Here is a 16015-nt window from a genome sequence, read left to right on the forward strand (position 1 = left end):
ATGCCGGCGGTACCGAGTGTTAAAGCGGGTCACTGCACCTCACCTGACACCTCTGTAATCGTGCCTCCGAGAGACAGAGCACAGCTACTCTCTAACACTGTTTGTCCTGCTTTTTCAAGCGAATCTGAGAACTGGGGCTTAAAAACACACAACACTTATAAAACGACATCACTTACATAACCGTACACTGCTGTTTTATACAGATTCTGCAAGTTATAAACCATAAATTTCATAAACTTACATATCATAAACTTAATAGTTACAATAAATAATCATTTACAGCACTTTCATTTCAGCCTGTAACAACGATAACCTTATAATTATCTACTTATCATATTATATATTGTAATCAGTTCTATTTTATTTTATTTATATAGAGCTTTTTACAACAAAAGTTGTCACAAAGCAGCTTTGAAAACAGATAAACTACAACCAAAACAACAGTACAGAGAGATAATGTGAGCTATAACTAATGCAACAGGTGCTGATTTATGAATGTTAAAAAAAGGTATAAATAAATAATGGTTATATCATCAAATATATTGATGCTATAACCTAATAGTAGTAGTTGTTTCTGATCTCAATAGTGCTAATTTTGATATAAGCTTCTTTTGTAAATATTTCAGTGTAATTATTCTTTAAAATAACTTCATTATTTTTTAAAGGGCACAGATTATAGCTCTTTCTTTACATAAGTTATATAGAATACATCTATGGATCTATCTCACATAAAGAGTCAGCCCCTTTCAGAACGAGCCATTTGAGGGCTCTGTCACTTTTATGCAAATAAGCTGTTACTGGCAACAACATATATGAGTATTGTGTTTACCCCAGGTTTGTGCAAGCCATTTCATTTTGTTTAACTACAATAGACACACAAAACTATTTTATTATTTAAAAGTTCTGACATCTTCCTCATTTCCTGACTTGCCACAGACTCTGGGTTATAGATTCCTCCCTCAAACAAAGTCTGCTGGCTAATCCTGTTATGTACTATATAAAGTTCTCAACCAAATTGATTGGAATTTCTTCAGTTTCTACCTCAATCTTTGATTAGCTCTAAACTCCAAATATAAAGTTATCTTACATTTGATCAAACAGTTAAAACGCACAGTAGGTTCTTGGTTTTGACAGTACGCTGGGTAAATATTCACCAGACTGGTAAAAATGGTGTTTGTTTGGGAAGTGGTGCACATATCCACTCTAATCTTCCGCAGGCCTGTGTTTAAATGAGTTTGCCCTCCGCAGTACTCTGGATGAGCTGTTTTTCAGCTGCCAAACATGCGATAAAGTGGCGATAAAAGCTTGTAAGTGTCGCTCGGCACACTTCTGACCTCGATAAGCCATTGAGCTCCTGAGCTGGAGCTGGGTGTATGGGAAAGTTAAAGAGGGCCTTATCTGAGCACACAACTGACTGACTGACAGAGCGAAGGAACGAGTGAGTGAGTGCTGATACAGAACGAACTGGCAGAAGAAGAGAGCATGGATCAGTGACTAAACCTGCCTTCAAAAGAGCTTTACTCTCCTGAATTATTTTTTGGGGAATAGCTAAGTTCGCTGCTCGGGGAGAGGCACACAATGCCAGACAATAAAAGGTGGTTGAGGATATGAAAATGACTGGAAATGACTGGAGATGCAGTGCAGCGCTGGCTTTGAGGTTCAGGAGGGCGGCATTGTTGTGGTTGCTTATGATGCTGACATTAAGTGGCATTTTAGAGGCAATACAAATAACAGTACTGCATAATTAGGTGTTAAATATGAGGCTGTGTGAATCAGGTAAATAGCAGCCGAAAAATAAGTAAATACATCTCTAGAAAATATATAATTAAGAAGAAGATGGATGATCACAAGCCATCAAACCACCAAGCTGAACTGCTTGAATTTTTGCACCAGGAGTAAAGCAGCATAAAGTTATCCAAAAGCAGTGTGTAAGACTGGTGGAGGAGAACATGATGCCAAGATGCATAAAAAAAACAGCTGTCTTTCTGAACTTTATGAATATGAACTTCTATGTTTTCTTTTTCTATGCATTATTTGAGGTCTGAAAGCTCTGCATCTTTTTTTTTTTCAGGCATTTCTCATTTTCTATATAAATAAATAAATAAATAAATGCTCTAAATGACAATATTTGGAATTTAGGAGAAATGTTGTCTGTAGTTTATAGAATAAAACAACAATGTTAATTTTACTCAAACATAAACCTATAAATAGCAAAATCAGAGAAACTGAGCCAGGAGGACAGTTTGACTCTAGACTGTTTAAAAAAAACGAGTGGTGTCAGTCGATAAAAAAATTGATTAACTGTGTTTAATCACACTTCTTCTTCTTTAATAGTGTATATTTAAATGCAAATAAATTAATAAATGTAAGAAATGTAAAATGCAATATTACATTTATATTAGTGGTGTTAAAATACTAGTATATACTTTGTTGTATGTTTGACGGGAGATAAAGCCGTAACATGAGTCGCTGGAATAAAGAATGCAGGATAAATGGTATAGAGGAAACATTTTTTTCCCTTATTATAAGAATCTCAGCTTAGTTGTAAGAATTTCTGAATTAGAACTTTAGAATTAGCTGAGAATAAAAGAGCGTTTTCACACCTATAATTGTGTTATAGTTTCTATGATCCGGATCAGTTGATGAGGTGATAAGTTTATTTGAAGCATTTCTCCCTCTGTTTGGTTTGGTTTCACACAGGCATAAAAACACCTAAACGCACCAAAATGTGTATCAATAAACCATGCGAGCACATCGTCTCCTCTGATTGGTCAGAGCTGTCTGGCGCAAGAGCAAGAAAGTAAATATAGTGAGAAGATTCTGTGAGGCAGTGAGTATATCTGTTTCTATAGCAATGTGAAGCTGCTTTAACACAGAATGATGAAAAAAATTGCGGCTGTGCTTTTAAACAGAGTGTTTTCAATGGGACATGCAGCACAGATGTATCGCGGCTGTGAGCAGAGAACGCTGCACATACCATGCTCTTAGTGTGTAAACAGCATGGAGCAGCAGCAGAGACAGCATTTGACAATAGCAGTATATTATCTGGCTAGTATATCAGATTAAACTGCGTCTTATCAGCAATTTAGCTCAATTGAAAAGATGTATATTTGATAGATGGGTCGGATCGAGACCAGATCATGTTTTCACCACAAACGAACCACTCCAGAAAAAATATATCTGTATGTTTGATGTGGGCGGGGCAGATTATGGTGGAAGTTGGGATCAAACTTGGTGGTGAAATTTATTTGAGTAACACTTTATAAAAACTTTCATTAATAAACCATTAATTAATTATTAAAAACTGTTATTTTTCTACTAATAACTAATAAGTTGCTGTCACATTTGTAAATACTAATTAACGCATTGATTGCAACATAAACTGCAATTGATAAACATTTTCCTGGTTTAAAAATCATATTCACTAGCGATTTATTAATGTTCAAATTCTGATGAGCTCATGATTTGCTAACATTTTTAATGTAAATATCCATGCTGATAAATAAGTGTCATGTGAGAGCATTTGATAATATTCAAATTCTAATGAACTACTGCTTTGTTCACATCTACTGATCATTAGTTAAAAATATATTAATAAAAGTTATTATAAAGTGTTACCTTTACTTGCATAAAAAAAAATGATCACGTGTGTTAACGCTTTAGTAATACGCTTTAAAATATGTTGACTAGATTAAATGCAGAGGTAAACTCTAAATACTAAAAAATTTAAGAAACTTTTAACTTTTCTTTCAAAGAACCACCCAAAGAAAACTTCTCCCAACTATTCAGTGTTTTTAATGGTGTGGCTCTTATATTTATTACATTGTGGATTATTTATACCAGTGAAGCCTCTATTCCTATGACTCTATTCCTCTATTTCTGTAAGGGGAAAATAGATTTTCACACCACTGTATATATTTTGGGTATATAGTCATTTTTTACTGCAGTTTTTTGTGGCCAGCACTGCAGGCTGGAACAGAAGCTGAAGTGAATCATTAGCAGAAGAGTTGATGAGTAGTTGGGGAACGCAGATGAAACAAACCAAAACAAATGAAAGCTTTTGATGTATGACTTCCAAACACTTAGTCATAAGTGAAGTAGCGGTTAGGGAAACAGCGAGACTGAATTCTCTAAAAGTACCTTTCATTTTTGCTAAATTACAGCTCTGGAAAAAATTAAGAGACCACTTCAGTTTCTGAATTAGTTTCTCTGATTTTGCTATTTATAGGTTTATGTTTGAGTAAAATGAACATTGTTGTTTTATTCTATAAACTACAGACAACATTTCTCCCAAATTCCAAATAAAAATATTGTCATTTAGAGCATTTATTTACTGGGTTGGGTTGGGTTTGGTTTGCGTTTGGCTTGGCTTGATTAGGGTTTGTTTGGTTGTTGTTAGGTTGGGTTGGCTTGGTTTGGCTTAGCTTGGTTGGGTTGGCTTGGCCTGCTTTTACTTGGGTTTGGCTTGGTTTGGGTTGTGTTTGACTGGGCTTGGCTGAGTTGGATTTGGTTGGATTGGGTTAGGTTGGTTGTGACTGGGTTGGGTTTGGCTTGACTTGGCTTGGGTTTAGTTGGTTGGGGTTGTTGTGTTTTGCTTGGCTTGGTTTGGCTTTGTTTGGCTAGGACGGTTTGGCGGGGTTGGGCTTGATTTGACTTGACTTGGGCTTGGTTGGTTGTCGTTGGGTTGTGTTGGGCTTGTTTTGGCTTGTTGTGGTTTGGCTTAGCTTGGTTGGGTTGGCTTGTCCTGCCTTTACTTGGGTTTGGGTTGCATTTGACTTGGCTTGACTGGGTTTGGTTTGGTTGGATTGGGTTTGGTTGGTTGTGATTGAGTTGGGTTGTGTTTTGCTTGGCTTGGTTTGGCTTAGCTTGATTGGCCTGGCTTGCCTTGACTTGGATTTGGCTTGGTTTGGCTAGGATGGTTTGGTGGGGTTTGGGCTTGATTTGACTTGGCTTGGTTTGGTTGATTGTGGTTGGCTTGGTTTAGCTTATCTTGGTTGGATTGGCTTTTTGTCTTGACTTTGGTTGGGTTTGGTTCTGTATCTGAGTGTGATTATTGTATTAACACCTGCCCAAATTCAATGTGCAAAGGGTAAAAAACACAGTGGGTTTATAACAGTCCTGATATGTGAGCACACCTGTTGGCTTTGTGTACAGATGTCAGACACATTTTCTGTAGACAGTTACCTGGACAGACTGAGATGTCAGTGATGATAATGCATGTTGAAGCCGTCCACCACACTGAGGTATTCTTGTCACTTTACTGTCCTCTCGCTTCCCTCAGCGCTGACTGATCTAGTGCACGGTGTTCACCGGTGCTTCAGCAGCGCAGAGTCACAGCCATCTAGAACTGTTAGTCCCAGGTCATCAAGGAACAGAGATCTATCAAAGATCAGAAACATTATATATAGAACAGTGTTCTGGCTCAGGGATTTCTCAAGTTTTTTTCTCCTTCTTTTATTATTTATTATTATAACAGAACTTTATCCTCTTCTTGTGGACAAAATACAGCCTATCATCTGTGAGTTTTAAGCAAAAGTGTCTTTTAAAGCAGAATTATTTGAGATTTCCTTATAGTTAGGAAGTAAAATCTGTGCTTTGAGCCAACGTTTAAAGAGCTATTAAACCCTAAACCATATTTTAACCATATTTTAGCTTTTGAAGTCCTGCTTTACATTTTTATATACATTTCCTAACATAAAAAAAATGCTTTTATTTTGGTAATTTCCTCCTTTGCAGCGCCCTCTCAGGTTCAACTGTGCTATAGGTGTGCATATGCAGATCATGCAATCAATTTAGGCCCCGCCCCTAAACCCATACATCACCCAGTGCCCCTCCCAAACCACTCAGCCCATTTTTTAACCATTTTTTCTAATTTGATCTGAGGGTGAAGTCATCAAAAATAAAGTAGTTTAGTGCCCCTTTAAGAAAAACACAATTACACACACATTTCTGGACAAGCTGAGAGCTATGAAACCATCATTAAATGTAAAGTATGAAGAATTATGTCGACTGCAAAGGGTATGCTGGCTAATGTTTAGCCTCTCTAAGGCTAAGATAGCACCTTCCAACTTACACATGTGTGGGCTACTTCCTGAGTTAACACTTTATGGACAATTTAGATACCAACGCTGTACCATGATTTTTGGCATGTTAGTGTAAAATACTATAAAAGGTGCAATAAAAGATTGAACCATAAAACTAAATTTTAGTAAATAATAATAATAAAAAACAAGAATAGCTTGTCTATTTCATTTTTGAAGAATTCATCTTTTTTAGGAGAACTTGGGAAGCAGCTCTTTTCTAATTCCTTAAATACTTTTTTTTAAAACAAGACATTCTTATTAGTGTTTACTGTTTTACTTCCTTCCTTTTTCCTGTTTTAGCGTTGTGGCTCATATTACATGTCCATAAAAGTGGGCATTAGATTATAATGATAAATCCAGATACGTATTTGGGTGCATAATTTATTTTTATAAAAAAAAACTGCAATATTTGTTAATTTGTGCAATAAAAATGAAATTGAATTAAAATAAACACAATTAACTAGTGCCTGAGTAGATTATATAGAGCATTACAAATATGCACTGGACTAGAAGTGTTTTAAAGAGCTATAAAATAAAACCTTTAAGAAAAAAAAAAATCCTTGTTTGCTGGTTAGCAGTCAGCGGTGGTGTAGGCCGGCTCTGGTGGTTGTCACTGTCGCTGGTGCTTTGTGTAAATTATGAAAGTCATGGATCATAAGGTTTTAAGAGCTGCTATAAATCAGGAATAGATCAGAGTTTGTGTGTTCGTGGGATAGAAACAGAGCCAAAAGTCATGGGACAGGAACAAGTATAGTGTTTTCACATGGAAGTTAAAAAAAAGCTGCAGTGAACTGTGGGATATGTGTTGAGGAAAGTTAAACGCCTCCACAATTTCCACATCCATCTTCATGTACTAACAGAAACACACTGGCCAGTGATCAACCTCACTCACATGATCACACCTCATAACGTATACAGGTGTGGGCTTTCCCAAGCCATCGCATGAGGTAACACTTGATCGTCAGTTAAAGAGTTTGTTAAGTTGGTGCATTTTCCCCATGGTTTGGTTTGGCTTGGCTGGGTTTGGTGTGGTTGGGCTTGGATTTGACTTGGTTGTTTTGAGTTTGGTTTGGTTGGTTGCAACTGGGTTGGGTTGGGTTTGGTTTGTGTTCGGCTTGGCTTGACTTGACTTGGGTTTGTTTGGTTGTGGTTTGGCTTGGGTTGGTGAGGAGTTCTTGGTTTGCATTAATTGGCTTGGGTAAGGTTTTGTTTGGCTTGGCTGGGTTTGGTGTGGTTGGGTTTAGCTTAGATTTGGCTTGGTTGTGATTGGGTTTGGCTTGGTTTGCATGGTTGTGATAGGGTTTGGTTGGTTTGGTTTGGCTTGACTTGACTTGGTATGGCTTGACTTGACTTGGTTTAGTTGGGTTTGATTAGGTTTTGTTGGTTGTGAATGAATTTGGTTTGGTTTGGTTATAGCTGGGTAGGATTGGGTTGTGTTTAGCTTGGTTTGGTTTGGCTTAGCTTGGTTGGGTTGGCTTGGCCTGCCTTTCCTTGGGTTTGGCTGGGTTTGGTTTGGTTGGTTGTGACTGGGTTTGGTCGGTTGTGACTAGGTTGGGTTTGATTTGCATTTGGTTTGGTTTGGTTTGCGTTTGGATTGGCTTGACTTGGGTCTGTTTGGTTGTAGTTGGGTTGTGTTTGGCTTGGCTAGGATGGCTTGGCTTTACTTGACTTGTGTTTGGCTTGGTTTGATTTGGTTGGAATCGGTTTGGTGGGTTGTGACTGGGTTGGGTATGGATATGGGTATGGGTTTGGCTTGACTTGACTTTTGACTTGGGCTTGGTTTGGGTTTGGTTGGTTGTAGTTGGGTTGTGTTTGGTTTGGCTTGGTTTGGCTTGGCTTGGCTTGGCTTGGCTTGGCCTGGCTTGGTTTGGTGGAGTTGGAGTTTGGGCTTGACTTGACTTGCCTTGGTTTGGTTGGTTTGGTTGTGTTTTATTTTTGAATGGATTGGGTTTGGGAAAGGTTTGCTTTGGTCCTGTATCTGAGTGTGATTATTGTATCGAAACCTACCTAAATTGATTGTACAAAGGGTAAAAAACAACTGGACTAAAATGTCTGGTTTAACGGAACTAACTATCCCATGACTCCCATGGCATGTTATTGTACTGTATTTGTCTAATATTGAATGTTTAAGCCTTTAGAATCTGCTCAGTTTGCTGAATCGTTGGGATTAACATTGTTGGCGTTCATTGTTATAATCACACACAAACAAAACACACTTATCCTTGCAGTAAAAGTAGCATAATTTGATGTTTTTATTTGATGTGAATTTCCCACAATACAGCAAGCTGCTATTCTTTATCTCTATCTGCTGCGGCACAAAGCGGCACTAATTTGCTAGTTTTGTCTTCTCGTTGGCTCGGGGGTTTATTGCCTCTCTGTCTTTGGTGCCAGTTGTAGTAATTATCATGTTGGCAAAATGTGCGTGGCGCGCACTGTTATGATTAACCAAACACTCGGGCTGTTGACCCGGCAGAGAGAGGAAATACAGTAATGAACCGAGGCCGGTGATGATTTGGGATGTTTTTTAATTGGACAGTAAATTGAGTTTTATAGCGGCTGGCTGATTGTGATTGTGATCTCCCGGCAGATATTTCTCATCTGCTGAGCTCCTCATCTGCTCAGCTGCCAAGGAGCTAAAAATCCAGAACGTGTTTAAAGGCAACCTTTACACAGCAGGTAAAAATAGCTTATATCTGATATTTTTAGGTCATGTGTGACACAGATGTGTCTTTGTATGGCAGTATGAATGAAATAAAAACACATTTCATTTGATATTTTGAGTATAAGTTTGGAAATTTGTGGTATATGTGGTAAAATCTGATACGTATCTGTATTTTGAGCAATGCAGCTTTGTCTAAACAGCCAGATTAGAACTCATTCAACTTTTACATCAAGAAGAAGGACAAAAATGTTGAGAGAAAACCAGAAAATGGACAAATGAACAGCAGTGAGTGAGGATTTCAGTAATATTAGAAATCTTGTGTTGCAACTGTTCAGAGTTTTAATGAAATTGCCAAACATGCTCACAGAACCTCTGCAGCATCAAATGAAAATAAAAAAGCTTGAAATTGTTGTTTAAAGACAAAGATTTTGTGATTCTAGCAATGATGAAACTGAAGCTTAACAGGAATCATTACTATTTAGCACATGCACGCTTGTTGCACAGTATAACAGTAATAAAAAGCTGGTGGTTTGAATTCCAGATCATGCTGCTTGCCATCAGCAGCCGGAGTCCAAGAGAGAGCACAATTGGCCATACAGTGGCCCTGAAGGGCAAACCACATAAAAAAAATAAAAAAGAGATTCACTTAAATACAAGGAGTGATTAAAAAAAAAAAAAAAAACACAAACAAAAAAAAAGCAGAAAAAAAACTGACACAATTTTATAAAGAGATGAGCAATAATATAAAAAATAAACACCGTTAAAAAAAAGATAAGCAAAAATATAAAAAAAAACGGACAAAGTTTAAAGAAAAAGATAAGCAATAAAATAAAAACGGACACACTTTTATAAAAAGATGAGCAATAATATAAAAAAAACTGACACAGTTTAAAAAAAAAGTTAAGCAATAGGGCCACTGCCATGCTATCTAGATGGCACTCTTTCTCCTCAACACTACCATTGACTTCTAATAAGTGGGCGGAGTAATTAGAAAATTAGAAATAAAAGAAAAATATTACCTCTTTTACTGGGTAAACACTATGAATAAACGTCTTTTTTCTGGTCTATTTTCATACATAAAGTGCACCGGATTATAAGGTGCATGAAGCGACAGTAAGGATGCCTACATTGAAATGAACAAGGGTGTCGCCATGTTTCCCGAAGTAAACAAAACTGTAAGTCAAACTAACGCTGGAACGCTGTTAATCTACACAGATTCTCTTCTGAAAACTGTTTATTTGGGCAAGTAAAGCACTTACAGTATTTTGTCTAAGGGTGAGTTTTCAGTGAAGTTTCTCCAGCACTAAGGCTGGGTGCAGCAGCATTAGCATTAACATTAGCATTAGCCGATAACCACAGCACTAGCGGGATGTAAAAGACATCCCACGTAGCTTGTTTTAACACTGTAAACACGCAGACTACAGTCAAATATACTCGCCCCTTAACGGCAAAAGAGCTAGTGCTGCGGTTAGCGGCTAATGCTAATACTGCTGCACCCAGCCTTAGGGCTGGAGAAACTTTACTGAAAACTTACCCTTATAAGGCTGTACTTCAGTCAGAGTGGCTTTACAGCTCCTTAATACCTGACTGGTAGAATTCATACATAAGGTGCACTATTGATTTTTGGGAAAATTAAAGGCTCTTAAGTGCGTCTTATCGTCCGAAAAATACTGTACATAAACAAGCTTTTGCTGTCAAAACATCGCACCCTACAGACCCTGTGATTTGTAGACTCTGCAGTCAGTGACCTAACGCTGTAAAATGTCAAAAATATATAAAAACAGAGTTGTCTGTAAACTAAGAAGCACTCCACTATGCAAGGTCGGTCACGGACGCTGTGAAGGTGTTATTAATCACGCTACGCTTTTATATAAGCCTTGCAAATCACACAGAAGCTTTCTCCACCAAAGATACGCCATCTAACGCTAGCGCCAGCCGAGCGGCTGTAAATTAACCCGGGCCTGCTCCTGCAGTGTGCGCTGAAGTGGCGGCGGGTTGCTCTGGGGAAAATGTGTGCTGTGTTTAAAGAGCCGGGCTCTGTGGGTTGATGTATACTGGAGGGTTCACAGGTTCAGTGGAACGGTTCTTATCACAACCTGCCAGCTGGACCAGGGAGAAATGACTCAATTTAATATCCATCTCTCCGGCACAATAATGGGCCCTCTCCTGTCATGGCCGCTATTTCCCTCGCTCATTAACCCCTTGCGTTCTTTGTCTTTCCAGAGAACCGCGGTTCTTTATATTGCACCTGCCAGGCCCCGCGCCCCCACGCCAGGCACAGCTCCATCCATCTTCCTGCAGATGGAGAAGTGAAGCCTGTCTTATAGAGGAAAAGAGAAAGCAGAGCCTTGTGCTAATGCTAATAGGAAAATGCAATTTCAATTCGCCGTCTTTTTGTTCCAGTGTCCCAAGTGGATTTTAAAAGGGCAATAAACCCACTATTTTTTCCTGCCTCTACAATCAGCTCAAATTTGAAAAAGGCAAAAAAGAAAAAAAATGGGAGGGATAGTTTGGGAGTTTCATTGTGTGATGTATGGGTTTAGGGGCAGGGCAGATGGGAGAGCTGATTGGCTGAGCTGTATATTGAAATATGTCTGTGAAACAAAATACTACATGGACACATGGTCCTCACCTATAGCACAGTTCAACCTGAGATGGCGCTGCAGAGGCGGAAATTAATCACAATAAAAGCGTTTTTTAAAGGTTAGGAAGTGTTTATAATATTTTTAAGCAGGAATGATATGTTTTATTACTTCAAAGGAACAATAAAAAATATGGTTTAGGGTTAAGTGGCTCCTTCAAGTTATTTTAATAATAAATTATTATTATTATTATTATTATTATTATTATTATTGGTATTGGTATTATTATTATTAATAATCATAATTATGATTGTTATTTATTATGTATGCTATGTCTGTTGGATCCTCGGACGAATAGCTAGATCTCTAATAGAATCGCTGGATCTCTAATTGAGATCCAAATAAAATAATAAAACTGTAAAACAACAAAATATTGAAGTTGGAATAAAAAATTCCAACGGTCAAAATTCTGAAATTCTGTCAAAATGTGTAGTGGGAATACACAGTGTGGATGGTAATGATGGTGACCGGCGACATCTGGCTAAAAATGTCCGTGTGAAAAGCAACTAGCTATTAAAGTTATTCTAGCAAAAAATATCTCACATCCACATTCAGTGTGAAAGACTCTATAGAGACATCCCACAGGACAGTGCAGTGTTCTTTTAGCTGGAATGTGACATGCCAAAAGTCATGGGACAGGATACTAGTTCCTGTTCCTTAATTTACTTCACCTCTCAGTTGTTTTAATGTTATGAATACAAAAATGTGCTAGCCACAAACTAATGCTTTGAGTCAGAGACTGTAAAAAAAAAAAGACGCCGTGTCTCCGTTCCCATTCATTTAATGAAAATGAAGCCAAAATCTTCCGGCATGTTGGCGATCCTGATACCCAAGTCTGCGCAGTAGAGACCAGAGGAGGGAGAAAAACTGTGGAGAGACAGCCTACTTAATTTACATAACCCCGCCCCCTGAGGGCTGCCTCGAGGTCACAGGCTGCAGAGTGGGGCGGAGCGGAGCTGGCGGTCTGTTATTGGTCCCGCCCATAACCAGCCCTTTTACAATAACCACACCTTTTTAAATAGAGCTGAATAATGTTTTAAAAAATGAATTCTGTGGGGATATAAAAATTGTACAATATAAGCAGAGGTTACACGGTTAGCTGCTGCATTTAAATAAAGGAGGTAGAATTACAGTATATTGGGAAAAAACGTGATTGAAAGTTTGAGAGATTGAAAGTTGTCTGTTTTGCCATTGAAACCTATGGTAATGGGTGGGGTTACATGGCTTTCTGAAACCGAACAGCAGGGGGCACCCGACCTGTGGTGGCTTCACTTTTGAGAGACGATGCTCTGTCCAGCTATACACAGTTATGCTTTGAGTTAATACACACATGCACTTATTAGAAATGGGAATATACGGAAAAACGGGAATATTAAAACAGAATAAAATAGAATATAAATATCTGATTATTATTCGAGATTAGAAGAATACACAACCCCTCCCCTCTATAATAAATGCATTTCACAATAAACCTGACACACATTTGGTCTAAGCGGGGTGTGTGGGCGGGATCTGACGGCGAGCCAGTGTGACTGACTGAGCCAAGGCAATATGATCAGCCTCGAATTCATCTCCGTCCTCCTCTGACAGAATCCAATTTAAGCGCTATGCTATAATCTAAAAATCATAACAGCTCTAATGCAGAGGTGAATAATTTGGTGTAAATATCAGCGCAGGCATCGACTGCAGCCTCCACTGAGTATTAGAAACCTGCGGTGTCTGAGCCCCGGTGACGGGCCACTCATTAATCAACCGCTGCTTTCCGTCGGCCCTCGGCACGCTTAGCGCTCCCGTTCGGCGCTACGCGAGTGATTAAAAATGATTATGAATTGCTCGTTCATTTGCCATAAACCTGAGACGTTATACCAGTGGATGATTCATGGATTACGTAATTAACGCTACTTCTCTGAATTTTGCTAAATGCTAATATTACACCAAAAGACCGTTTATCTCACGCCTGGGTCATTTGTTTACTTTCTTTAGTGGAGGGAAGAAAGTACAGAGAACAAAAACATGAAAAAGCCCCAAAGTGTTTCTATTCACTTATTCAATTATTCATCAAAGGCGATGAACATCTATTAAATCGGCTTTCCTGGATCTTACAGTCTTGCTTTCCTGGTTAAAACACTGTCTTTATATCATCTAATGCCCAAAGATGATAACTAACAAATAGAAAATAGAAAATCTTTTATCTTAGATAAATCTATCTTTTTTAAATGTATAAATTTGAAGTCAGTTAACCCACATACTTACATACTTTCTAGGAATCCACTTGTTACATCACTTGTTACAATGCTCCTGACACTCCTAGGAGGGGGAAAGACAAGCGCATGCCTCCTCCTCCGATTCTTAACACATATTCAGTTGATGATTATGTTTATAGTCTTTATTAACTTTACAGGTACAAAAAACATCATCCAAAAAAATTACTAAAATTGGCTCTATTGTACCTCAATATAAAGTGACAAGCCTTATTTCTTTTAAGTACTTATTTTTGTTAGTGTGTAACCTTTAAACTGGTGTCATAAAAGTATTCTGCGGTCTTGAATAAATAAATGAATGAAGTTCAGCTTATATAGTGCCTTTCTAGAAACCCAAGGACGCTTTACAATTTACACGTTTTTTTTTACACACAAGTACATCACACATCAACACTCATCCACACAACAGTGAGAAGCGGCAGCCAATAGCGCACAGCGTACTCTCAACTGGAAACGACCTTCCATCTGGAGGACTGCATCCAGCACTACAGCATTTACCCAGAACAGAGTGCCAATCTATATCTGGGCACAGTCATACATACATTTACACACAAACCACATACTTTTACACATACACACCAGTTCAATTTAGAGTAATACATTTTTCTGGGCAATTTAGAATATCCAATTTACCTGATCTCCATGTTTTTGGGCTGTAGGAGGAAACCGGAGTCCCTGGAGGAAACCCACACAGACACGGAGAGAACATGGAAACTCCACCCAGATAGGGTCTTGAACCAAAGACCCAGTGCTGGGAGGCGATAGTGCTAACCACTAAGCCACCGTGTCGTGCTCTTGGTTTTAAGACAAATCTTATTAGCATATATGAGCCTCTGGGCCCTATTTAGGTGAGCCATCAACATCACTATGCACCATGCAGCTTTGCTACCGTAATGACGGGAAAAGTACACCTTGTGCACCTCATAATGCTTAAAACTCTCTTAATTAATCATGGGTGTGTTCTGGGGGGAACTTGAAATAAACCACTTACCATTCCCTTTATAAGCCAGGTGCACTCTGACTTTGGTGGATTGCTATTTTAATGGTGCAGCGCTTCAGTGCTTCTTATCAAAGGAAACAGCGAGGATCTGCGTATTAACACTGTGAAAGTGTGCGAGCAGGTTTTATTTTGTATACTGTTTATTGTTGATGTAAAAGTTGGGTAAAAGTTGTGTACTGCTGCTTGGGGTTTATGTGGGGCACACTTGTGATTGCCAAGATAGCAATGAACGTCTGTCTGGGTAGCTTTTAGTCAGTGGATGATCTGTGTTTTCTGTTGCCAAGATAGCAATACACCAGAAATGTACCTGAACACGCACCTCACTTCCAGAGCACAACGCACATCAGCTTAGATATATTCACACGCACTGTTGCTATTTAAATGACGCAGGTAAAAGGTGTGAAAATTAACTGTCGGTGGGGTGGAAGATAGCTATGAGCATCATGCAAGGTGTAAGATTGGGCTCAAAATCTCCTACAGATTTATTTTGTTTTTGCTTTTTTACATACTGATATTTTTAAGATTATCAAACAAACTTTAATATTTGACAAATATTACCTGAGTAAATATAAATGTCATTTTTAAATCATGATTTCATTTATTAAGGGGAAAAACTATTCAAACCAATTTAGCCCTTTGTGAAAAAATGTTTATCCCCCTATAAATTAACTAATTAATAAAAGCTGAGATCAGTTTCACTACAAACCACAACCAGACCTGATTATTGCCAGATCTGTAAAATCAAGAAATCACTTAAATAGAACCTGTCTGACAACATGAAGCAGATAAAATATCTCAAAAAGCAGCCCATTATTATACCCCGACCTGCAGACATTCAACAACAGATGAAAAAAAGATAATTTCTAAAAGTAATTTCTAAAGCTTTGGGACTCCAGAGAACCACAGTGAGAGCTATAATTCACTAATCGAGAAAATATTGGTACATTGATGAACGTTTCCAGGAGTGACTGACTGACTGTTTGAAATGACTCCAAAAAGGGCATGAACAACTCATCGAGGAGGTCCCAAAAGTACATCTAGGTTGTATTCAGTCAGTGGAGCACCTGTGTTTTCCAGTGCTAAGATAGCAATACAGCAGAAAGTTACCTGAACGCCCATCAGTGTAGATATTTTCACAAGCACTGTTGCTATTTAAATTACGCAGACAGAAGGCATGAAAATAGACTGTTGGCGTGGTGTAAGATAGCAAGAAGTATTACAACAAAACAACATCTTGTGCAGGATGTAAAAGTCCAGATCTTCTGCCTGAGATAATGTTCATTAAAACCGGAACTTTTGTTCTTTCTTTGTGTCTCTCATCAAAATTCTACACAAAACCAACAAATAAAAACAAATGAAACACGATT

Source organism: Astyanax mexicanus, chromosome 10 (genome assembly GCF_023375975.1).
Source record: "Astyanax mexicanus isolate ESR-SI-001 chromosome 10, AstMex3_surface, whole genome shotgun sequence".
In the NCBI taxonomy this organism is placed as follows: Eukaryota; Metazoa; Chordata; class Actinopteri; order Characiformes; family Acestrorhamphidae; genus Astyanax; species Astyanax mexicanus.